We start from the raw sequence: 26,247 nt of genomic DNA, 5'->3' as shown, positions 1-26,247 counted from the left end.
TACAAATCTCAGTGAAGTTGCAGTTTGACCATTTTAATAGCTTTTTCTTTCTCTCTTGGTGAAAGAAAGAATATCTATAAATTAGTATGGTTTGTCTAGTATTTTTTTTTGGGTTCACAGTTCATGTCAGTTTAAGTCTCTACTTAAATCTAAATTAAATTAAATTCAAGACGTAATGCTGTTTTATTGCTCTTATACGGTTCATCTTTCTATTTTACTTCAATGTTGTCTACAAGTCTATGGGTGGTGGGTAAGATGGACAAAGGTCTCTGTAATTTGATCAAGCTGACTTGTTGGGGATCATTTAAAGGAGAACTATCTATACAGCACTTGTGAACTCATATTGTTCTTGCAGTGACAAGGACTGTTTCAATAAATCTTATTCAATTCTAAATGACCTGAAAATTTTTCATTAGTCCCATTAGCTAAGAGCTTTGTCTTCTGGTCAAATCAAAGAAGTTAAGAAACAATGATCCCTTTATTTCCAAAGTGTTAGTTAAAACTAAGGAGCAAATATTTTAAAAGGCTGAGTTCAATTAAAAATATTAAGTTTATTATTACCATATACTCTATTTCCTTTGATACTAAAATACTACTCTTAAGAAAAGACTTATGTGATGCTGTGGAAAAGCTTAAATGAACTTTTTTGGCCAACCCAATATTTACTTCTTATTTAACTGTTTAATATTCAATATTTAACTGTATCCTATTTAATATAAAATAAATTTAATATTTAACTGTCTCAAAAGTGATTAATTAATCTAAATTAAAAGTATTCAACACCTTTGCCTCTCCTTAGTTTTTGATAACCTTGGCTGAAAGATAACCTTCCTGACCATGTTGAATGAGACCATCAAGACTATAGCAAAATCCAGACTAAACATCACAGTGAGAAATAAAACTTCCTTAAAGCAATAATTCATCCTTTTCCATATGGCATCTTTATTGTTTTTTGTTGACATTATTAAACCAGTTTTAAGATGTCCATTCTCTTTCTTCTAGTTCTCCAGCTCCATATAACAATTCTCTCCTAGAGCCACATCACTGTGAACATGGTAAACAACACCCGAATTTTACAAGATTGCTTTGGTTATGTGAGAGATAATAATATTTTTTAAAAATCTGCTACATTTTTTTGCAGAATATGCTCATTATTTTGCACCTTATAAGTCTGGCATCTTTAGTTATTAAAATGTAGTTAATATAATTGGAAATGGCTGGAAATTTCTTTTTAAATTAAATGAAGAAAATGATTCATGTTTCTAGTCTGACTTCAGTGTTTAAACATGGCTATTTTGTTGCTCAGTTCGAAACTTTCATGGCATGGACCTATTGTAAGTTCTCCTGAGACTTCCTTGGGCAAATATTATGCGGTAATTCAAGATGGTCCTAGACCTTTAGATAAACCTTTTCCCATAATTTAAGCAACTGTGAAAAAGACTTTCTAAATACTTTGATATTTTAGTACTGAATCATCATAGCTCTGTGACCTTTGATCTTTTATTCAGGAATGTTTGGGTTTGCAAAAAGAAAGGTGTTTAAATTTTAATGCTAATATTTATAGAAATAAAGGTCATTAGCATCCATAATAACAATAATGTTGATACTTGAATATTTATATAACATTCTTCCTTAAGAAAGAAAATTCCTTCTTTAACAAAAAATTCAAAGTTGACTGAAAATTCTTTTACAAAACACATAACAAATTTAAAATATTTTAGATTTAACTGACTATAATTTTGAGGAGGATTTAGTTTTATTAAATTTGAAAACAGACTATGTTACAGCTTCAAAAAGCACACAATTACTAAGTAAATACATCTAATTTACCTTAACCTCAAGGTAATTCAGAAGATATTTCTTTGTAGGTAATTTATAGGTATCTCTTTGTAAGTAGATATTAAAATATTAAAGAAAAGACTTAAATAAGATACTATGGAAACACCTGAACAAACTGTTTTGGCTAATGCAGTAGTTCATTCTTATATCTCAAAACTGATTAATTAATCTAAATTAAAAGTATTCAAACCTTTGCCTAGCCTTAACTTTTGATAGCCCAGCAGTTTAAGCAAAATATATATAATAATATGAAGATGAAAGACAGTAATTAAAAGACAGAAGGCATTGGTATTATTTGATCAGACGACATTATTAAGAAAACTGGGGTAATGGGTTGTAGCAGAGCACAGTACAGAAAGTATGTGGAGTTACTAACTGGTCATTTCTCTTGTTAAAAAAGGACAGTAGTCTACATAATGTGTTCTGAGACTTTCACTTTAGGATGATATGTTAAGTCACCAGGCTAGCTCACACCTCTCACTAGGAGGCTAACACTAGCAAACAAACTTTGTAATATTTAGGATAGCACTCAAGACTTTACTAATAAACCAACATATTTAGACCACAACCTTTGAATGACTCCCCTAAACAGCTCAGAACCTGACACAGGCACTCATCAAGAAAATACAATAATGGAAGGTGAAGCCAAATAGTTAGAGGGCAGCCAAAGAAATTGAAAAGCAATGTTGATACCACAGACTGGAAAAAGACTGCAAAATTCTAATATTCTAATAGGAGGAAGCAATATTCTAATAGGAGGAAGGTTTCATTTTGAGCTAACTTTGAGTTTAAGCCACTCCATAAGAAATGTATCTGCGAGATTCAATAGGTTACAAGGTATAAATTGTTCTAAAATAAATAAGTTAGACGTGTTAGAGCTAAGTTTTAAGCTGTTCTATTAATACTGGGCCTTAGGAAGCATTAATACGAGCAAAGGTAGCATTTGGATGGAATTCCAGCTAAGGTATTTAAAATCTAAAGGACAGTGCTGTAAAAGTGCTGCACTCAATCTGTCAGCAAATTTGGAAAACTCAGCAGTGGCCACAGGACTGGAAAAGGTCAGTTTTCATTCCAATCCCAAAGAGGGGTAATGCCTAAGAATGTTCAAATTACTGTACAACTGGACTCATTTTACATGCTAGCAAGGTGATGCTCAAAATCCTTCAACCTAGGCTTCATCAGTACATGAACTGAGAAGTTCCAAGCTAGGTTTAGAAAAGGCAGAAGAACAAGAAATCAAATTGCAAATAATCACTGGATCATGGAGAAAGCAAGGGAATTTAAAAAAAAAATCTACTTCTATTTCATTGACTATGCTAAAGCCTTTGACTGTGTGGATCACAACAAACTGTGGAAAATTCTTAGAGATGGGAGTACCAGACCATCTTACCTGGCTCCTGAGAAACCTGTATGAGGGTAAAGACGCAACACTTCGAACTGGACATGGAACAACTGACTGGTTCAAAATTGGGACGGGAGTACATCAAGATTGTATATTGTTACCCTGCTTATTTAATTTATATGCAGAGTACATTATAAGAAATGCCTGGCTGGATGAATCACAAGCTGAAATCAAGAGTGCCAAGAGAGAAATATCAACAACCTCAGATATGCAGGTGATACCACTCTAATGGCAGTAAGCAAAGAGGAACTAAAGAATGTCTTGCTGAAAGTGAAAGAGGAGAGTGAAAAAGCTAGCTTGAAACTCAGCATTCAAAAAACAAAGATCATGGCATCCAGTCCCATTACTTCATGATAAATAGAAGGAGAAAAGTGGAAGCAGTGACAGATTTTATTTCCCTGGGCAACAAAATGACTACAGATAGTGATTGCAGTCATGAAATTAAAAGACACTTGCTCCTTGGAAAGAAAACTATGACAAACCTAGACCACATTAAAAAGCAGACACATCACTTTGCCGACAAAGGTCCAAATAGTCAAAGCTGTGGTTTTTCCAGTAGTCATGTACGGATGTAAGAGTTGGACTGTAAAGAAGGCTGAGCACCAAAGAATTGATGCTTTCGAACTGTGGTGTTGGAGAAGACTCTTGAGAGTTCTTTGGACAACAAAGAGATTGAATAAGTCAATCATAAAGGAAATCAACTCTGAATATTCATATGAAGGACTGATGCTGAGTTGAAGCTCCAATATTTTGGCCACTTGATGCGAAGAACTGACTCACTGGAAAAGACCCTGATGCTGGGAAAGATTGAGGGAAAAAGAAGTGGGCAAGAGAGGGTGAGATGGTTGGATGGCATCACTGACTCAATGGACATGAGTTTCAACAAACTCCAGGAGATAGTGGAAGACAGAGGAGCCTGGTGTGCTGCAGTCCATGGGGCTGCAAAGAGTCAGAAATGACTTAGCAATTAAACAAGAAGAACACTAAGAGCAAAAATGACTGAAATAGACATCTGTTGAAATTTTAAACCCAAATCACCTGATAAAATAGAAAAATCTCAGAAACAGATGTGTGAGTGCACCTGCTCTTCACACAGCAGTGCATAAAAATATTTCAAACCCAGACAGACTGTAGAACTGAGGCTTCATGAGCTTTTATTTGACTATAAAACACATCCATGTGAAAGGTGATGTGCCACTGTTTTCAATTAAAAGAATAGCAATGTTTTTGGTAATAAACCCTGATTCTTATTTCACATCAGTAGCAAGAAACTATAAGTGAAAGGAAAGAAGTTGATAGACCTCTTGCCTCTGTAAAGTCTCTAAAGTTGGGCTGTCATCATGGTGAATAAGGGTAAAGAAATGTTTTTTATTTAAATAGTTCATAATCATTCATGTCTCTTCATTTTCCTACTAAAGTGATACACCTCGTTTTAAGAAACATAGGGCTCCTCTTGCTCTTCAGAGCCAGCTTATCTGTGGGAGTGAAGGAGCGATTAGAAGACAGAGAGAAGGCTAAGAGAGCCTCAGAGATGGAGTTCCAGCTCTTCTGGCCCACTTCTTCAGCAGTAAAGGAGGTCTTTGCACCTCCTGCTGAAAGCCAGCCCTCCCCAGCCAGAAGCAGGAGCCATGGTGGGCCTGCACATTGAGGAAAGATAGGACAAGAGGAACTACCAGCTGTAAGAATAGACACCACTCCTGGCTAGGATGAACTGAAATGAAATACTCTGTGATTCTCTTAATTGAAGATCATATTTTAGACAAAAATTGAACTTAATTGAAATTAAAGATAGCAGCTCTCATACAGAGATAATTAGTATTTGCTAATTGCAGCATGATAATAATAAACTCATCCCATCATCCAAGTAGATTTTTATGCCCAGTAAGAACTATTCTCATTCCCTTATTTTATATTAAAATTTTTAAATAAACTACTCTTTGCTGAATAAATTTTATTACCTGTGACATAAATATAATAATCATATGATTTATTACATTAGAAAATAATGACTTTAAAAACTATTAAAGATGTTTAGTAATTTGTCCACGATCACCCCACCTATAAAGGAAAGAGCCAGGATTCAGACTTGGGTCTTGCTTTTTCTACTACCCAGATCTACCAACTGATAAATCACAAGTGTTGTTTCCATTTTACAACCTGGTTTCTTGGAACCTTCTAAGGTTCTTCTTTGTGATGGTTTTCTTTCTTATATCTTCCTTTTTTAAAATACAGAAAGAGCATTTTCCCCCCTGACTGCACAGGCTCATTATTTTTAAAAATTAAAATATATAACAAAAAACTAGAAAATAAAAACTCCCTGTAATTCTATCTTCCATAGAAATATTGTATGTGTATATATATATGTATGTGTTTGTATAGGTATATTTCCCATGATATCATCTACAAATACGAGTTTATAAACTGCCCTTTTTCACTTAACATGAAGACATATTTACGTGTTAATAAACATATTTACATTATTGTTTATAATAGAGGAACAGTGATATCCTGAATGTGTATATATACATATATTTAACAACTTAAGAGATAATTGCAAAAAATAGTAAAGATGATTATTGTAGAATTAAAAGTAATAAATAATTATAAAGAGTAACTATTTGACTAATAATTGACATTCAACTTATTTTTAGATTTTGTCAGTGATCCTATAATAATTATTTTTTACAAACTTGTGGAAATATTTTGTTTCAGTTCAGTTCAGTCACTCAGTTATGTCCGACTCTTTGCAATCCCATGAATTGCAGCATGCCAGGCCTCTCTGTCCATCACCAACTCCCAGAGTTCACCCAAACTCATGTCCATTGAGTCGGTGATGCCATCCAGCCATCTCATCCTCTGTTGTCCCCTTCTCCTCCTGCCCCCAATCCCTCCCAGCATCAGAGTCTTTTCCAGTGAGTCAACTCTTCGCATGAGGTGGCCAAAGTACTGGAGTTTCAGCTTTAGCGTCAATCCTTCCAATGAACACTCAGGACTGATCTCCTTTAGGATGGACTGGTTGATTTCCTTGTAGTCCAAGGGACTCTCAAGAGTCTTCTCCAACACCACAGTTCAAAAGCATCAATTCTTCAGCACTCAGCTTTCTTCACAGTCCAACTCTCACATCTATACACGACCACTGGGAAAACCATAGCCTTGACTAGACGGACCTTTGTTGGCAAAGTAATGTCTCTGCTTTTGAATATGTTATCTACGTTGGTCATAACTTTCCTTCCAAGGAGTAAGCGTCTTTTAATTTCATGGCTGCAATCACCATCTGGAATGATTTTGGAGCCCAAAATATAAAGTCTGACACTCTTTCCACTGTTTCCCCATCTATTTCCCATGAAGTGATGGGACCGGATGCCACGATCTTAGTTTTCTGAATGCTGAGCTTTAAGCCAACTTTTTCACTCTCCACTTTCACTTTCATCAAGAGGCTTTTGAGTTCCTCTTCACTTTCTGCCATAAGGGTGGTGTCATCTGCATATCTGAGGTTATTGATATTTCTCCCAGCAATCTTGATTCCAGCTTGTGTTTCTTCCAGCATTTCTCATGATGTACTCTGCATATAAGTTAAATAAGCAGGGTGACAATATACAGCCTTGACGAACTCCTTTTCCTATTTGGAACCAGTCTGTTGTTCCACGTCCAGTTCTAACTGTTGCTTCCTGACCTGCATATAGGTTTCTCAAGAGGCAGGTCAGGTAGTCTGGTATTCCCGTCTCTTTCAGAATTTTCCACAGTTTATTGTGATCCACACAGTCAAAGGCTTTGGCATAGTCAATAAAGCAGAAATAGATGTTTTTCTGGAACTCTCTTGCTTTTTCCATGATCCAGCGGATGTTGGCAATTTGATCTCTGGTTCCTCTGCCTTTTGTAAAACCAGCTTGAACATCTGGAAGTTCCTGGTTCACGTATTGCTGAAGCCTGGCTTGGAGAATTTGGAGCATTGCTTTACTAGCATGTGAGATGAGTGCAATTGTGTGGTAGTTTGAGCATTCTTTGGCATTGCCTTTCTTTGGGATTGGAATGAAAATTGACCTTTTCCAGTCCTGTGGCCACTGCTGAGTTTTCCAAATTTGCTGGCATATTGAGTGCAGCACTTTCACAGCATCATCTTCCAGGATTTGAAATAGCTCCACTGGAATTCCATCACCTCCACTAGCTTTGTTCGTAGTGGTGCTTTCTAAGGCCCAGTTGACTTCACATTCCAGGATGTCTGGGTCTAGGTCAGTGATCACACCATCGTGATTATCTTGGTCGTGAAGATCTTTTTTGTAGTTTAGGATAATCATTTAGATTTGGAATTACTAAATCAAGTAAGCATTTTAAATTTTCATACATATTATCAGATTGCATTCCAAGAAAACTATGAAAATTTACGTTCTTTCTTACATGATTTTCCTCCTTAAGAATATGATAGGTGAAAAATGATATCTCTTTGTTATTTCAATTATTTTCTCTTTGATTAGCATTGTAACAGAAATTTTTTCATTTGCTGGTGGTCATTTTCATTTCTATCCACTAACAAAGTAAGTACACAAACAAAAATGTTGTTGTGGTGGTGGTGGTGTTTAGTCACTAAGTCGTGTCCAACTCTTTTGCAATCCAGTGAACTGTAGACCTCCAGGCTCCTCCGTCCATGGGATTCCCAGGCAAGAATACTAGAGAGGGTTGTCATTTCCTTCTCCAGAGGATCTTTCCGACCTAGGGTTCGAATCCGCGTCTCCTGTGTCTCTTGCTTTGGCAGGTGGATTCTTTACCACTGAGCCACCTGGGAAGCCCTTTCCTATTGGGAATGTTCATCTTTTCCTTACTGATTTATGAGACTGGCATCTATTAATGTACTGGTACTATTAATCCTTGCATGTGTGCTACGCTACTACAGATGTATCCGACTCTTTGCGACCGCATGGATCACAGACCACCAGGCTCCTCTGTCCAAGGGATTCTCCAGCCAAGAATACTGGAGCGGGTTGCCATGACCTCCTTGAGGGGATCTTCCCAACTCAGGGATTGAACCCACGTGTCTTATGTCTCCTGCATTGGCAAGTGGGTTCTTTACCACTAGCACCACCTGGAAGCCCATTAATCCTTAGTCGGCACAATTTAACTGAAAATACTTTTCCCAGTTTGTCACCATGTCTTTAAACTTATTTTACAGTGTCTTCTACAATATTTTAAGCCCACAATTTGTTTTTAAAATAGTAAAACACAAATATCCCTTGTCATCTAAAGTCATTAGGTTTCTGAAGACCGTTTAAGCCAAGAAGTAGTAACAGGGATGAGATTTACCCTGCAACCTGAAACAACTAAAATCTTGAACAGAATATATGAAAGAATGACTTGTCAAGATCCGGGCATCAGGCAACAAAAGACGGTGATCCCTGAAATACATGAAGCAAACATACAAGCACGAAGACTGCCCCAGCGTATTGCCCAGAGAGAATCTTCAGGCCGCAGTGCAGGGAGCCATAACCCAGGCAGAGCCCATAAGATTTCAAATTAAGAAAATAAACCTGGGAACACAGGGAGGCCAAGTTCATTAAAAGTTTGCAGGGCAAAGAATGAGAGAGGAGAGAGCTATACAGAAAAAGAAGTCGCTCTCATCTTCAGTTAAGTATGAATTAAGTCATGTGCAGGAGGGAACAACACAGGTCAAGAAAAAAGCCATCCAAAAGGATTGGTGGAAATAATGGTTGATGCTGGCACAGAGATCAAAATAATTTGGGTTCCTGCTAGTCATGACTCTTGAGGCACTGGATAAAGTCCTCACAAGAGCTACGCCTCAGTAATGAGGTAAAACTAGCCCTATACAAAAAAGGCTGCTCTGGTCCCACTTAACAAAGCTTAACAGCCAGACTTGAAAAGGATTAAACTGCCTTCAGAAAATCAAACTGTATCCCAGGACAAAGTTGAAGAATATTTATAAGAATACAAAAATATCCAGCTCTCAACAATTCACCAATATCTGGCATCTAATCAAAAAGTACCAGGCATGCAAAGAAGCAGAAAAATACAAAACTGAAGTGAAAGGAAAGATCAGTCAATTGAAACTGACTCAAAAATCACATCAGTGATAGAATTAGTAGATAAATGCAGTATAACAGTGATTATAATGTAAATTCCATATGTTCAGGAACCTGATAGTAGGAAATGTAGACTTTGCAGGTATGGAGTCTGTAAAAACTACTCAGCTCAAATATTGCATTGCAAAAAGCAGCCATAAACAATGAATTAACAAATAGGCATGGCTGTATCCCAATAAAACTATTTACAAAACAAATCTGCTAGGCCAAGTTTGATTTATGAGCTCTTATTTGTCATCCCCTGAGCTAGAAGACTGAACGTGTTAACTAGAAACACTGAAGATATATAAAAAAATAATCCAAACCAAACTTGCAGAGATGGAAAATACAATATCTAAGAAAGAATTAGAGAAAGACTAGTCATTGCAGAAGACTCGTGAACTTGAAGACAAAGCAACAAATCTATCCAAAATGAAACAAGCAGAAGAAGACTACATAAAAAAATAACCAGAGCATTGGTGAGCTGTAGCAAAACTTCAAGGAGACTAATATACATGTAATTGGAATCCCCAAATAAGAAGAATGGTGGAGGGGGTGGTATATAAATTTTTATAAAGCTATACAAACCCACACATTCAAGCTTAATAAAACCAAAGCACACAAAACACGAAGAAAACTACACCAAGGCACATCATCATCAAACTGCTTAATGCCGGTAATAAAGCTATTACACATCTGAATTAGGACAGTGCATATATAGTTGGCAAATTCAGATAGCAAGGTTACTACATAATCCAAATCTATTTAGATCTTAAGTTTCAGACAGCAAGTAGCTGAATGAGAGTAAGAGATTTATTCAAAATTTTATCCAAATCAATTTTGTTCCTATTTTCAGGCAGAATGTTTAGACAGCAAGAGATCCTGAGGAAGATGATAAAATAATGGTTCCCAATGAATTAAGTCTCGTAATGTCTGCATCTTTTTGCATTGTGATATTGCTGCTCAAGAGATGGAGTCTATTTATTCACCTCTTTTATCTGGCTGACCTTGTAATTTGATTTGATCAAGAAAATGTGACAAAAGTGAATATGAGTTCTAGAGTATAGGCCTCCACAAGCCTCATAGTTTCTAACTTCACTTTCTCAAGACCCAGGCACAATGTAAAGAAGCTTGGGCTGGACAACTGAATAAGATAAAACAGGCAGGAGTGGTCACAGCCACCAGATAAAAGAAGCCTTGTAAGTGTGTTCAGATGAGACCCAAGGAAGAATGACTTAACCAATCTACAGAATCTTGAGAAATAATAAATCATTTTTGGTTTAAAATATTAAGTTTAGGGATGGTTTACTGTAGAAAAATAGATTTCAGAAACAAGCTTTTCTGGTTATTACTGTCATGTTTAGAAAGCCCTTGCCACTACATATTATAAAAAATATAAACCTATATTTTCCTTAAGTGTTTTTATACTTGAATTTGTACACTTAGCAGTTCAATTTGTTTTGACATACGATACAAAGATAGTATCCAATCTTGCTTTTCCAAATAGATATCTGGTTATCCTAACAACATTTTAATTATTTCCCCTTTCCCATTGATTTGAATGCTACTTTTACTATATATTAAATATTGAGGACACCATAATGAGACAAATCCAAAGAAAAATGTTCAAACCCACCCTCAAATTCAGAAGCTATTAAGCCAAATTAGTAGTGTTTATAGAAAAACTTCATATTTTCATTGTAAGTATGTATGTGAAAGTGAAGTTGCTCAGTCGTGCCCGACTCTTTGTGACCCCACAGACAGTAGCCTGCACCAAGCTCCTCTGTCCATGGGATTTTCCAGGCAAGAGTACTAGAGTGGGTTGCCGTAAGTATGCATATGTATACTTTATTATAAATATTATTTTTCTACTTTTCAACAAGAAAATCAGAAACATGTTTTCCAACATTTTGTCATGGAAATAGTCTTATTATTAAGAAAGCTTTTTATATTATATTCATTGTAGTATGAATTTGCCGGTACTAATTAACCCTGGTCTTGTAATATGGTTTCTACATCTCCCTGACTATGTGTTAATCAGATGATCTTAAATCAGCTCTAATCCAGCTGAAAATACTTCTTGAAAAGACTTCACTACAATCTACAAATATGAGATAAGATTTAAGTCTATTTTTTCCACATTACAAAAATATGGGAAAAAACAGACGCTGTTAAATTCCAATTAGGACTTTGTCAATATGCAGGTCTCCTGGGAGTTTCATGGAAGCCACTGAATTGGATCAATATTGGATCAATAAGCCAACAAATTTGGAAAACTCAGCAGTGGTCACAGGTCTGGAAAAGGTCAGTTTTCATTCCAATACCAAAGAAAAGAAATGCCAGAGAATGTTCAAATAACCATACAATTGCACTCATTTCAAATGCTAGCAAGATTATGCTCAAAATCCTTCAAGCCAGGCTTCAGCAGTACGTGACCTAAGAACTTGCATGGATTTAGAAAAGGCAGAGGAACCAAAGATCAAATTGCCAACATCCATTGGATCACAGAAAAAGCAAGGAATTCCAAAAAACATCTACTTTTGTGTCGTTGACTAGGCTAAAGCCCTTGTATGGATCATGAAAAACTGGAAAATTCTTCAAGAGATGGGAATACCAGACCACCTTACCTGCCTCCTGAGAAACCTGTATGCCGGTCAAGAAGCAACAGTTACAACCAGACATAGAACAACAGACTAGTTCAAAATTGGAAAGGAGTATGTCAAGGCTGTATATTGTTACCCTGCTTATTTAACTTACATGCAGAGAACATCATACGAAATATTGGGCTGGATGACTCACAAGCTGGAATCAAGACTGCCAGGAGAAATATCAACAACCTCAGATGTGCAGATGATGCCATTTAATGGCAGAAAGTGAAGAGGAATTAAAGAGCATTTTGATGAGGGTGAAAGAGGAGAGTGAAAAAGTTGGCTTAAAAATCAGCATTCAAAAATGAAGATCATAGCATCCAGCCCCATCACTTCATGACAAATACATGGGGTAAAAGTGGAAACAATATCAGATTTCATTTTCTTGGGCTCCAAAATCACTGTGGATGGTGACTTAGCCACGAAATTAAAAGATGCTTGCTCCTTAGCTATGACAAATCTAAACAATGTGCATTAAAAAGTATATTTAAAAGACAATTGTATTAAAAAGACAGTGTATTAAAAAGAAGAGACATCACTTTGCTAAAAACTGTCCATATAAACAAAGCTATGGTTTTTCCAGTTGTCATGTATGGATGTGAGAGTTGGACCATAAAGAAAGCTGAGCACTGAAGAACTGATGCTTTTAAACTCTGGTGCTGGATAAGACTTGAGAGTCCTTTGAACAGCAAGGAGATCAAATCAGTCAATTCTAAAGGAAATCAAGCTTGTATATTCATTGGAAGGACTGGTGCTGAAGCTGGAGCTCCAATATTTTGGCCACCTGATACAAACATCCAACTCACTGGAAAAGACCCAGATGCTGGGAAAGACTGAGGGCAAGAGAAGGGGACAACACAGGATGAGATAGTTGGATGGCATCACTGACTCTATGCACCTGAGTTTGAGAAAACTCTGGGAGACAGTGAAGGACAGGGAAGCGTGGCATGCTTCAGTTCATGGGGTTGCAAAGAGACACGAATTAGCTACTGAACAACAACAACAACAGAATTGGAGGAAAGAAAAAAGATTAAGAAGGTAGAAATAGCAAAGAAGCTGATCTCTAAATAGAGTCCCTAGAAAAGTTAGCTTGCCCACACCTTACCTCCTCTCCAACAAAGGTCCCATATTTCTCCAGTTGATTTGTTTCTATTGCTTGAAATCACATCAATTAGAGATTCACTTCAGTCAATAAGTGTCATCTCTTCAAAATATACAAAAATCTCCAAGATGTTTAAGAGCTTGTCATATATGTGTAATTTGTTCTTTCAATGAATTTTTCTAATAGATTATGGCAATCACCTGTACTGAAGGAGTAGGATTTTTCTAATTATATTAAAAAGCACCTTCATTCCCCCTGATGTTGGCTTTGAAATCTAAAATCATTTTTAATTAAACTTTTAATCTCAAGATAATTCTAAACACACATGTAAAATAAGCATGTATTATAAGAAATAATACAGAAGGCATATCCTCTACCCAATTTCCCCTGACAGTTACATCTTGCAAAACTACTGTGCAAAATTAAAACAAGGATATTGACATTAATACAGTTAAGATACAGAGCATTTCTATCATAACAAAGATCCCTCATATTGCCCTCTTATAGCTACAGTCATCTCCTTCCTACCCCATCCTTTCCTTAACTCTGGCAGAATGTTTTTTGTTCTCCAATTTATAATTTTATCACTTTAAGAATGTTATAAAAGGAAATATACATTATGTAACCTTTGAAACTGGCTTTACTCACTCATCATAGTCCTCTGGGGATTCATCCAGATTGCTGTATAAGTACTTTGTTGATTTTTATTGCTGAGTAGTATTCCAGAGTATAGACATACCAGTTATTGTAACCATTCATCCATTAAAGGACATCTGGTTTGTTTTAGGTTTTGGTTATTACAAATAAAACTATTATCAAAAATTTGTGTACATTTATATATGAGCATACATTTTCATTTCTCTGGGATATGCCTAGGAGCATAATTGTTATGTTATATGGTAGTTGCATGTTTAACTTTTTCAAGAGACTGTCAAAATTTTTCCAGATCAGTTATACCATTTTACATTCCAACCAGCAACATATGAGTGATTCTGTTTTCTCTGCATACTCGGTAGCATTTGGTATTGTAAATGATTATTAAATTACTAGTATTTAGCCATTTTGATAGGTGTGTAATAGCTAATAATTTTAAATATCTGTTCGTGTGCTTGTCATTTGTGTATCTTCTTCAGTGACGCTTCATTTCTTTTGCCTATTTTCTACTGGAATGTTTGTTAAGTTTTGAGGGTTCTTTATACATTCTCAGTAGTAGCCTTTTGTTGTATATGTAGTTTACAAATATCTTCTTCCACCCTGTGACTCTTGTTTCCATCCTCTTACCTGGGTCTTTTGCAGAGCAGAAGTTTTCAAGTTCAAGGAAGACCAAGTTATCACTTTTTTTTTAATTCATTGTGCTTTTTGTCTCAAGTCAAATGCTTTCCCTAATCCTAGATCCCAAAGATTCTATCTTATTTTCTTTCTAAAAGCCTTAAATGTTTTACATTTTAAGTCCATGACCCACTTGGGGTTACTTTTTGTATAAGGTATGAGGTTTAGGTCAGGGTTCATTTTATGCCTATGGATGTCCAAATTGCCCCAGCACCATTTATTTAAATGGCTATCCTTCCTCAGTTGAATTGTTTATGCACTTTTGTCAAAAATGAGTTGGACACATTTGTGTGAGCCTATTTCTGGATTCTCTGCTCTATTTCATTGTTCAATATGTCTGTCCCACATAAATACCACATAATCTTGACTACTGTGTCTACATAAGAAGTCTTGAAATCGGGTAGACCAATTCCTCCCACTTTATTCGTCTATTTTTTGAAGACTTTTATAATGTGGACCATTTTTAAAGTCTTTATTGAGTTTGTTACAATATTGCTTCTGCTTTATGTTTTGGTCTTTTTTGGCTGTGAGGCATGTGGGATCTTAGCTCCCCAACCAGGGATTGAACTCGCATGTCCTGCATTAGAAGGCAAAATCTTAACCACTGGATTCCCAGGGAAGTCTCTATTCTTTTTAAAAGTGCTTCTAGCTATCCTAGTTCCTTAGCCTTCTCCAATTTTTAGGACAATATTTTCTATATCTCAATAAGTCTTGCTGCAATTTTAAGAGGAACTATGTTATATTTGTTGCTGAGTCGCTAAGTTGTGTCTGACTCTTATTATGTATGTATATATAATCGTGGCTTGCTCAGTTGCTCAATCGTATATATATTATATATACATATCAATTTAGATAGAACTGATATCATTGCTATGTCAACTCTCCCTATTTGTGAACACAATATATCTGTCCATTATTTAGATTTTGAGTTCATTTATCAGTGGTTTGTAATTTTTCAGCATACAAATCCTATGAATGTCTTTTATAAAGGCTTCCTAAATAATTTCAAAACATGTTTATCTTTCCCTTCCATGAAAGTCAGTCAGTGCTATGAAGGTCTACTTGACTCTTGATGTGTAAACCTTGTCTCATAACATTGCTTGAGTGCTGGGTCTTATAAGAAAATATTTTATAATTTCCTATATCTTCCCCCTAATGACTTGGGCAATACCTTGTATCCAGTACATACTCAACAGAAATTGAAATGAAAGCATTAAGGCAATTATTTCTGAAAGATTTATTTTTCTCATTGCAACTAAATCTCTTAGTACTCCTTAGGTGAAAGTACATTTTGGTTATAAAATAGTGTTATATATAAAATTAATGTGAATTTTAGTCTCAGAAGTATGTTGATACAAATTTTATCAAATACATGATGAAATGGTTATTGTCTACCAATAAATGAATATTTCACATTGTGGTAGCTAATCTCTAGAGATAACCCTCCTCCTTCCCTCCCTCCCTCATGCTCCCAGTAAACCATATCTTCTGAGCGTGCATATGCCCGTATGTGGTTTTCTACCTTTGATTATGAACTGGCCTTGAGACTCAGTTTTGCGCAAGAGAATGTGGAAGAAGTGATGCTGCATGGTTTTTGAGACCAGGCCCTTCAGCTGCCCAGGCCTCTTGGACTATGTATTCTAGGAGAGGAGGTCACCAGCTAAGAAGTCCAACTACTCTGAAACAGCCATGCTAGTGGAAGCCCAAACATGGAGAGAAATGCAGAAAGAAAAGAGATGCTTTGCCAGCCTTAACTATTCCAGTCATGCCAACTGAGGTGCCAAACACATAAGTGAAAAAGCTATCTTGGATGTTCAGCTCAGTTGAGCCTTCAAGTGACTCTAGCCTCACGTTTTGCAGTAAATTTTTAGGCAGTATTATATAACCAAAATACATACTTAAAACATAGTCAGTCAGTCACAAGCAAAACAAGATTATGTTTTTCATTTCAGTCATATCCCTAAAGCTATTACTGTTTTGTCTACTGTTGTTGCTTTTTATGGTTTTATTTTTGTTAATTCTATTACCACTTTTAATTTTATTTCACCATTTATTATAAATTATAATTATCATTAATAATAATAATACAACAGAAAACATTTTCTCTTTGTAGAATCCATTCAAATTGTCTATTAAGATATGTACTTTGAAACATTTTTCAAAGTGAAGGTGTCTTATTTTTTCTTCTGTACAAAAATACTACATAGTAGTTTTTCAAAAAAGACTGAAAAATGAATTGATGGGAAATGACTGTTTGGCAAATAACTCAATAAACATCATGCACTGGGTCTACCACTGACCCAGTTAAAAAAAATTTTTTAAATAAACATTATTTGGCATCTATTGTCTTAAACTTTTATTCCAATTCAATAGTACCATTTTAATCCATTATTACCCTAAAACACATATTTTAATAAACCAACAATCACAAATAAAATAATTTAAATAGTTTAAGTACATTTTAAATGTATTTGAGGGCCTAATAGAAAATAATTAGAAATAAATACAATAGTTCTTTAATGGAGTTTTTGAGCAAACTAGGAAAACCTTTTTAAAAAGCCTTCTTTCAAACTTCTTACCGAGTTTTTGCAACTATTTTTTTGCTAGCTTAATGGAATAACAGTTTCTTAAAACTTTAGTGAGTACTTAATGCAATCTTATATTCTATATGTATCATTAATAATTTTAAACTTTCTACCCTAATTGTTTATATACCTAGTTTGCAAAACCAATTGCTTAAAAAAACCCTTATTGTGACTATCTGGAAAAATTATAAATGTATCTCTATTTACTAAAACTTCAATCTTCCATAACTTTCTTTTTAATTAAAGTATAGTTGATTTACAATGTTGTGTTCATTTCTGCTGTAGAGCAAAGTGATTCAGTTATACATAAATATATTCCTTTATTTATACTCTTTTCCATTATGCTTTATCATAGGATAGTGAAGAGAATAATAGTTCTCTGTGCTATATGGTAGAACTTTATTGTTTATGCATTCCATATGTCTGCTTACATCTGTTAACCCCAACCTACCACACCATCCCTCCTTCAACCTCCTGTCCCTTGGCACCCACAAGTCCATTCTCTATGTCCATGAGCCTGTTTCTGTTTTACAAACAGGTTCATTTGTGTCTTATTTTAGATTCCACATATAGGTGATATCTCATGGTATTTGTCTGTCTCTTTCTGGCTTACTTCATTTTGTATGATAATCTCCAGTTACATCCATGTTGCTGCAAATGGCATTACTTGGTTCCTTTTTATAGCTGAGTAGTATTCCATTGTATATATGTATCACATCTTCATCCATTCATCAATGGACATTTAGATTCCTTCCATGTCTTGGCTATTGTGAGTAGTGATATGAACATAAATGTGCACATCTTTTTGAATTAGTTTTATCTCAATATAAGCCCAGGAGTGGGACTGCTGGATCATATGGTAATTCTATTTTCAATTTTCTGAGGAACATACGGTTTTCCACAGTGACTACACCAACTTAACTTCCCACCGGCAGTGTAGGAGGGCTCCCTTTTCTCCACACCCTCTCCAGCATTTGTTATTGGTAGAGTTTTTAATGATGGTCATTCTGAGTGCCAAAGAATTGATGCTTTCAAACTGTGGTGTTGAAGAAGACTCTTGAGAGTCTTCAATCCTAAAGAAAATCAACCCTGAATATTCACTGGAAGAACTGATGCTGAAGCTGAAGCTGAAGCTCCAATACTTTGGCCATCTGATGCAAAGAGCCAACTCATTAGAAAAGGCCCTGATGCTGGGAAAGATTAAAGGCAGGATGAGAAGGGGATGAGAGAGGATGAGATGTTTGGATGGCATCATTGACTGAACGGACATGAGTCTGAGTAAACTCTGGAGATGGTGAAGGACAGGAAAGCCTGGAGGGCTGCAGTCCATGGGGCCACAAAAAGTTGGAATGATCGAGCAGATCAGATCAGATCAGATCAGTCGCTCAGTCGTGTCCAACTCTTTGCGACCCCATTAATTGCAGCACGCCAGGCCTCCCTGTCCATCACCAACTCCCAGAGTTCACTGAGACTCACGTCCATCGAGTCAGTGTACCATCCAGCCATCTCATCCTCTGTCGTCCCCTTCTCCTCCTGCCCCCAATCCCTCCCAGCATCAGTCTTTTCCAATGAGTCAACTCTTTGCATGAGGTGGCCAAAGTACTGGAGTTTCAGCTTTAGCATCATTCCTTCCAAAGAAATCCCAGGGCTGATCTCCTTCAGAATGGACTGGTTGGATCTCCTTGCAGTCCAAGGGACTCTCAAGAGTCTTCTCCAACACCACAGTTCAAAAGCATCAATTCTTCGGCGCTCAGCCTTCTTCACAGTCCAACTCTCACATCCGTACATGACCACAGGAAAAACCATAGCCTTGACTAGACGAACCTTTGTTGGCAAAGTAATGTCTCTGCTTTTGAATATACTATCCAGGTTGGTCATAACTTTCCTTCCAAGGAGTAAGCGTCTTTTAATTTCATGGCTGCAATCACCATCTACAGTGATTTTGGAGCCCAGAAAAATAAAGTCTGACACTTTCCACTGTTTCCCCATCTATTTCCCATGAAGTGATGGGACCGGATGCCATGATCTTTGTTTTCTGAATGTTGAGCTTTAAGCCAACTTTTTCACTCTCCTCTTTCACTTTCATCAGGAGGCTTTTTAGTTCCTCTTCACTTTCTGCCATAAGGGTGGTGTCATCTGCATATCTGAGGTTATTGATATTTCTCCTGGCAATCTTGATTCCAGCTTGTGTTTCTTCCAGCATTTCTCATGATGTACTCTGCATATAAGTTAAATAAACAGGGTGACAATATACAGCCTTGACGTACTCCTTTTCCTATTTGGAACCAGTCTGTTGTTCCACGTCCAGTTCTAACTGTTGCTTCCTGACCTGCATACAAATTTCTCAAGAGGCAGATCAGGTGGTCTGGTATTCCCATCTCTTTCAGAATTTTCCACAGTTTATTGTGATCCACACAGTCAAAGGCTTTGGCATAGTCAATAAAGCAGAAATAGATGCTTTTCTGGAACTCTCTTGCTTTTTCCATGATCCAGCAGATGTTGGCAATTTGATCTCTGGTTCCTCTGCCTTTTCTAAAACCAGCTTAACATGTACACGGTTCACATATTGCTGAAGCCTGGCAAATGAACAATAATTCTGATGGGTATGAGGTCATACCTCACTGTAGATTTGATCTGCATTTCTCTAATAATTACAAATGTTGAGCATCTTTTCATGTGCCTATTGGCAATTTGTATTTCTTCTTTGGAGAAATGTCTATTTAAGTCTTCTGCCCATTTTTCTATTGGGTTGTTTGTTTTTTCTTTTGTTGTTCAGTTGTATGAGCTTTTTACATATTGTATTTTTGAAATTAAGCCAGTTTGGAAATTAAGTCAGTTGCACTGTTTACAAATATTTTTTCCCATTCTGTAGGTTGTCTTTCATGCATTGGAGAAGGAAATGGCAACCCACTCCAGTGTTCTTACCTGGAGAATCCCAGGGATGGGGGAGCCTTTTGGGCTGCCATCTATGGGCTCGCACAGAGTTGGACATGACTGAAGCAACTTAGCAGCAGGTTGTCTTTTTATTTTGTTTATGGTTTTCTTTGCTCTGCAAAAGTTTGTAAGTTTGATTAGGTCTCATTTATTTATTTTTGTATTTATTTCTACTGCCTTAGGAGAATGACCTAAGAAAACATTGGTATGATATATGTCAGAGAATGTTGTGCTTATGATTTCTTCTAGGAGTTTTATGGTATCCCAATCTTTTTGTGCTGGGAAAGTTGGACAGCCGTAGGTAAATCAATGAAGTTAGAACACACCTTCTCACCATACACAAAAATAAACTCAAAATGGCTTAAAGACTTCCATAACTTCTTGATTTGTTTTCTGTTTCATGAAAGTGAATATTTTCTAACTGTTTTAGTAGCTTGGTTTAAAAAATTTTTAAAAACAAGAAAAAGTACTAACAGTTGGATAAAAGGCTGAAAATTTATTTTAGTCCCAGTGCATTCATATGTACTTTTAAAAGAAAATCTATAAGTTCATCAGCCAGGAAATATATTATAAAAGGGATTTAGCATAAATTAAGCATGTTCAAAGACTCTCAAGAGGGTCTGCAGAATAAAGCTGACCATGAGACATGGTGTTAATCAAGTAACTGAAGAAAAACTCAGCATGGCTAAGTTCCTATTCACTAAGCTATTTCTGTGTTCAACAAATGAGAAGATATAAGAGAATAGGTATTTAGGTGACCCTAAACTGTATTTCAGAAAGATAAGCTAAGCAAGGCGCAAAATTCAGTCAGGTTAACAGAAGTAGATCAGGAGGACCAGCTTCAGATCTCAGAGAGAAAAAGTATGGCACTGAGGTTTGGAGTCACTGGCTGACCAGGCTCCCTGGTAAAGAGGAAAAGGCTCTAAATGGTCTCTGCAATACACTAGGCTGAAGCTGGTATTAGCTCCACCTCCACCCAATGTAATGCACGTGTTAATCCTTAAATACTCAGCCTCAAGGGCCCTAACATAGCTTTTATACACTTTCCAGAACCAAAATATTGAAAAGTTTCCTCCTGGTATTCCTACAGCAAGGTGAGGGCAGACAAATCGATGACTGTTCTTCTGGATGTTCCTTACTTATAATTTCTTATGACCAAGTAATTCCAAAGTAGTAATATAATCTTTTAATCTTCTGAGGTTTCTGGTGCCTTCTTCTTTTGAGGATAAAAATGTATACTAAAACTTTCATTGTACATTAAAGTAAAAAACTAAAAGGAAGGGGAACTATCAATTTAAGAAAGCACAGTGAATAGTAGCTAGACAGGAATCTATATTCTTTGAATAATATAAATCATAAAACCTCAGTATTAAACCCTTCAACCTACTGAGATGCTTGGAAAGATTATGATGGAAGAAAAATGGCTGTATTACACCCAAGTTAGAAAGTCAGTATATTTCCATTCTTAAAAACCATGATCCCAATGCACCAAGACCTTCCTCCCTAGTAATAATTGATCAAAAGAGAGACATTTCACTGCTTACTTGTACTGCAGTCAGTGAAAGATCAGAACTTATAAGAACCTGCCAACGAAATACTCCAGACAAGTGCAAAATCTATGAAGTATAAGGAGTATATATGCCCCACACTATAAAGGAAAGAAAATCTTACAGCTTTTTCTAAGGCATCAATCAAATAAGAACGATGTGGCACAGAGAGGAGTTTGCTTTATGAAGTGCTAGCTTCCTTCAAGGTCATTCATGGCGGTGATGCAAAGATGTCTGCAGTACTGTGCTTTCAGTCTCAGCTAGAGAACTGCCTAAGGTCCTTACTTAATGAGTTTACTAGCTGAGTTTCATCTTAATAGAAGCAATTGAGTTCTAAAAAAAAATTTTTTTTTTTAATCTCAGCTCAATGCAGTATCTTTCACAGCTATAAAAAAACAAACAGTACACTTATTTTAAAGTAATGAATACTGAGTTAAAATAAATGTGACATCCAAAGAGTCACTTAGTATTATTATTACAAACACCAATTTTCTCATTTACTCATCATTCTGTTTAAAAATCCAAAATATATATTTACCTTTTAACAATGAAACTCATATTTGCTGCTCTCTTTTATCCTTAATGATCCCTTTCATTTACTAAATCTTAAATCAGTGAAAGACAATCCAGCTTATAAAGGCTATAAAAAGCCTAAACCAATGAATTGTGAAGCAATATTAAAATTACGCAGCAGATAAATGTGAAAATGTAGACTTAGCATATAATTTTTTTAACTATCAGAATTAACCAAATTTAAAAGGAAAGAGGACCACAGATTACTCTTCATGTTATTCTATTACTGTACTACCGAGGAAGTCCAATTTGCTCTATTAGTCTATCAGTGTTTTTTACTTGATTATCTTGTCTGCCCTTTAAGTGTAAAATTCATCACTGATGACCACCCACATATTTAGTAAGCCCTCTGGTTATATTAATACTTAAGTAATCCATGTTAAACTAGTTTCTCTGATAATATTATTATAATCAGAGGTCCTCAAAAGGATCATCACATTTTGCCCTTTCTCTAAGATCTTCTAGTCACACTCACAGGACAGGAACTACTCGGCCAAGAAAATCAAAGTTAAATTCCAGAAAGGTTCCCAAGGAGGACTTATGCATCCTCTTACAACACTTCAGGGTTGTGGAAGGAGCCAAGAAACTCTGGTTCTCTTTACATATGTCCACAAAAATGATCCAAATAATGCTATTTAAAAGAATTTTACAATTTAAAAGTACCATAAAAAATGTTTAGTACAAATAATAATATGTAATACTAGTAATGGGGAAAACATACAAAAGCTAACAGACCATAAAATACCAGAAAAAATATTTTCTTTTCTAAATTCTCCTGAGACATATGTCACTGCTTCTGAGAAGTTTTATTCCTTTTGGTACCCTTTTACAAAGTGCCTAAGTCTATCTACTATAGACTTAGTAGATACTCTAAAATATCTGCTGAATGAAGCGGTGAGTTAAAAAAAAAAAATGAAATTAAGAAAAATATAGGCACTAATTTACTGAGGTTAGTGTAACATCATTTAGTATGTAGAAATAATTACTTAAAGTATACTTAGAGTATAACCAAAATTATTTAAAGTATTTCTTAAAGTTTAGCATATATGTACAATGTTCAAAGGCATTTTTATTTTGAAAAAAAAAATTTCAATGAAAAATCTGTAATTTGTTTGCTCCAAGGTTACTTATAGTACTACTACGCAATAAACTATACAATAATAGAGATGTTTGTAACTAAATATTGTTTATTAAAATAACTAAAAATTAACTAAATTTAATATATGATATGGTACAAAACCTTCAAAACGCAAATAAGTACAAACTAAATAATTCCTCTTAATAAACTCAGCCATTCAAAAAACATCCTGCTGTTTAACATGGGTATTGGATGTCCATTCAAAATATCCTTTAATTTTTTTCACCTACATGTTTCCAGGCACTAAAAAACCCCTAATCTAACCTATGTCCTCTTATGCAAGCTCTTTATATCTTGCCCTCATGGTATTTTCCAACTGTCTGCCTTACACAAAGAGTCCTTGCTGGCATTGGCTTGTTGCTAGTCAGTATTTAGCTCTCTCTTTCTGTAGCTAAGAGAGAGCAACCATCTGCTTCCCACAGCTTTTCATTCCTATGATAGCTTTCTGCTTTTTCCTCTTCCAACTCAGAAACAGAAAGTAAGAGATAAAACAAAGCATTTTAGGTCCACAAGAAGCAGTAGAATACCCAGGAGAGTTTCCTCCCAATCAGAAAAATGCTTCCTTAGCAACCAAGTTACTAAGACCAATTAACCACCCTTCTCCATCAATATTCAATTTACATTGAAACCCTTTTTGGTTAAGCTTTTCAGTTTTACAATGAGCTTTCTGGCAGAGAAAAAAGTACTTCTGTCTTAAAGGAGCCAGGACTTTTCTCCTGAATGTAAGTGTGATTTGAACTTTAAGTGCGAGGTGATTTCCTAACATGATGTAAGGGACTGTAAACATAGAAATGGCACAGAAATTAAGTGCAATCAACCAGCACAGGCCTAAAATGAGAGTGAAACATTTCAGAGCAACCAGAGACTGAAAACCCTGGAGAATAAGAAATACGGAAAAGATGCTTTGTAGCTGCCAAGGCCTTATACTTGCCTTGTCTGATTTATGTCCTTTCCTCACAACCAACAAAGCCCAGGTTACCACTAAATAATCACAACATCAGTAAAATTCTAGAAAAAAGATGATATAAGAGAGTAGTACAGACAGTATCAAAACCAAGGAGTTTTCTTTCAGACAAGAAAAACATTGAAAACTAGTGAGGAAACAGCATTTCAAAGTTATGAACTAACTTAGAAGTAGTTAAAACACCTTTAAAGTAAAGAAGGTGCCTTTATAAAAACATACACATGGATTGAAGGCTGGAGGAGAAGGGGACGACAGACGATGACATGGTTAGATAGTATCACTGACTCGATGGACATGAGTTTCAGCGAGCTCCGGGAGCTGGTGATAGATAAGGAAGCCTGGCATGCTGCAGTCCATGGGGTCGCAGAATTGGAGACTACTGAGCAACTGAACTGACACATGTACAATGAAAATTCTCCCAAGAGTTCAAGCCATGAGACAGAGGCTACAATTTTCTCACAATTAAATTATTATACTGTATTTTAGTTAAGATAAAGAACATGACAGAAATTTTATACAATAGGTAATTACTTATCTTTTATGTTCATTTTCCAGGTCTTACTGAAGCAAACTCCTTTGCTGAATAATTTTAAAGTTTCTTTAAATCCTATATATAATGCAAAGTGAAACGATTTATATATACAATTTATAATAGGCACTATAAATAATTCTTTAGCAGTTTGGTAGCAGCTCTCCAATATCAACATGCAATACCACTATCAGTTCAGTTTGGTCACTCAGTTGTGTCTGACTCTTTGCGACCCCATGGACAGCAGCAAGCCAGGCTTCCCTGTTCATTACCAGCTCCCATCATGTCCATCAAGTCAGTGATGTCATCCAACCATCTCATCTGCTATCGACCCCTTCTCCTCCTGCCTTCACTCTTTCTTAGCATCAGGGTCTTGTCCAACGAGTCAGCTCTTCGCATCAGATGGCCAAAGTATTGGAGTTTCAGCCTCAGCATCAGTCCTTCCAATGAATGTTCAGGACTGATTTTCTTTAGGATTGACTGGCTTGATCTCCTTGCAGTCCAATGGTCTCTCAGGAGTCTTCTTCAACACCACAGTTTAAAAGCATCAATTCTTTGGTGCTCAGCCTTCTTTATGGTCCAACTCTCACATCCATACATGACTGGAAAAACCATAGCTTTGACTAGACAGACCTTTGTCAGTCAAGTAATGTCTCTGCTTTTTAATATGGTGTCTGGGTTTGTCAATAGTTTTTCTTCCAAGGAGCAAGTGTCTTTTAATTTCATGGCTGCAGTCACCATCATCAGTGATTTTGAAGCCCAAGAAAATAAAGTCTGTCACTGTTTCCATTGTTTCGCCATCTATTTGCCATGAAGTGATGGGACCGGATAATCGGTTTTTGAATGTTGAGTTTTGAATACCACTATATCTCGAAACAATCCTTGCTATTAAATCATAATACAGAATTTCAGAACTTGTTTTGTTTTCCAGTGTTGTCACTCAACCTTCACAGGACTCTCTTCTATCCTACTTTCTCATAGATTTATTCTCAAACAGTGACACTGCCTTAAGGATGCTCTGATAAAAATTCACATTAGTTAGTCTTTGGTTCCATTATCCTACGTGATCCTCACTAGCACCCTGTGAGGCAGGGATTTACCATGCTCTTTCCCAGGTGAGGTGTTTGATGTTGAAAAAGAGTGGGGAAAGTAATGTAAACTTTATGAATTGCCTACCACTTTTTCAGCCATGATCAGATGCCTTCTTCCATGACATCAGTTAATAGATGGACCCCAATTCCCCACTTCCTGACTCTCTCAAATATTTGGAATCCATGTTTACAGATAAGGGATTTGAGGCTCACAGAGGTTTAGTCACATGTTCAAAGCACACAGTTAAAATAAGTAAAATCAGGCATTTAAAACCAAATTTGCCCAACTCCAAAGCTGTTGTTCTTTCAACCATGCCACACCACCTGCTACCCAAAGCCCACGGCAGCAACGTTATGGTACTCTCTGAATCCCTTCCACTGACATTAGCAATCATCAAGGATTTAAGTAATATTTTCTAAACGTGAGTCATGAGCTCTTAGGAGATTCCAAAATCAACTGGTGGACTTCAGCCAGCATTTTTTTAAAAATAAAATAGA

General features: G+C 36.1%; 1 protein-coding gene across 2 annotated transcripts in view; it reads right to left on the bottom strand.

The window, feature by feature from the left end:
* Nucleotides 1-26,247, bottom strand: part of ATG10 (autophagy related 10) — a 257,357-nt gene that overhangs the window by 142,855 nt on the left and 88,255 nt on the right. The window lies entirely within an intron of this gene.

The sequence above is a fragment of the Bos javanicus genome, chromosome 7 (genome assembly GCF_032452875.1).
Source record: "Bos javanicus breed banteng chromosome 7, ARS-OSU_banteng_1.0, whole genome shotgun sequence".
Classification (NCBI taxonomy): Eukaryota; Metazoa; Chordata; class Mammalia; order Artiodactyla; family Bovidae; genus Bos; species Bos javanicus.
Note: the sequence above shows the minus strand (reverse complement) of the source record. Positions and strands in the feature narration are given on the sequence as shown.